Raw genomic sequence first — 816 nt, 5'->3', positions numbered from 1 at the left:
CTTTTCCTTTAATCAGAGAACCGTTGGAAGGAGAACCGGTAAACGATGGACAGGTGAGGGGGGGGACAGACGCAGGACACACCTCTTCATCTCCTCCAGGAAAGGACAAAGGTTAAGTTGGTGTCCATGATCTCTAATCCTGCTGTAATTTAAGTCTGACCCGTTCCATTTTAACAGAGCCAGAAAATAAACAGGTTTTCTGTTTTTAATGTGAATCAACAGAAAATATCAGATGATTATGCAGATAAAAACTCAGGTGTTTAGGGGGAAAATGGAGGTTTGATTACCAAAATGCTGAGCTTTTAAAGTTTGGTGAAGATGAAACGTTATGCAACGGTATTAGCTGATGTTCCCATAGGGATTAGAAGAACGTCCCGTTTAGACTGAGGCTGCAGAGCAGAGATAAACAGATTAGCAGCATGTTCATTCAGGTGGGCACTCCCTGTGAGGAGCAGCCTCAACCTGAACCACCTTTATTAATGCCTGCAGACTGGATAAAGATTCAAGGGTAAAAAATATATTAACCTCAGTGATTTAACTCAAAGTCAAGAAGAAACAAAAAAACAGACTCAATACAGATGATATAATAAAAAGAAAAAAAGCCTTGATGCTGCTGATTAATCCCACTGATCATCCTTTCTATGAGAACATCTAGAGAAATGAGAGTTTTGGCCGTTTAGAGCCTTCATACGGCGGTTTGCGTAAAGCAAAGGCAGAAAACCATCAGTAGGAACCTCAGAGGTGAAACAGTGTCTGATCATTGACCTGGGAAGGTTTATTATTCCAGCTTCAAACTGATTCATGTACATTAAACAA

The sequence above is a fragment of the Cyprinodon variegatus genome, unplaced genomic scaffold (genome assembly GCF_000732505.1).
Source record: "Cyprinodon variegatus isolate N-32 unplaced genomic scaffold, C_variegatus-1.0 Scaffold500, whole genome shotgun sequence".
NCBI lineage: Eukaryota > Metazoa > Chordata > Actinopteri > Cyprinodontiformes > Cyprinodontidae > Cyprinodon > Cyprinodon variegatus.
Note: the sequence above shows the minus strand (reverse complement) of the source record.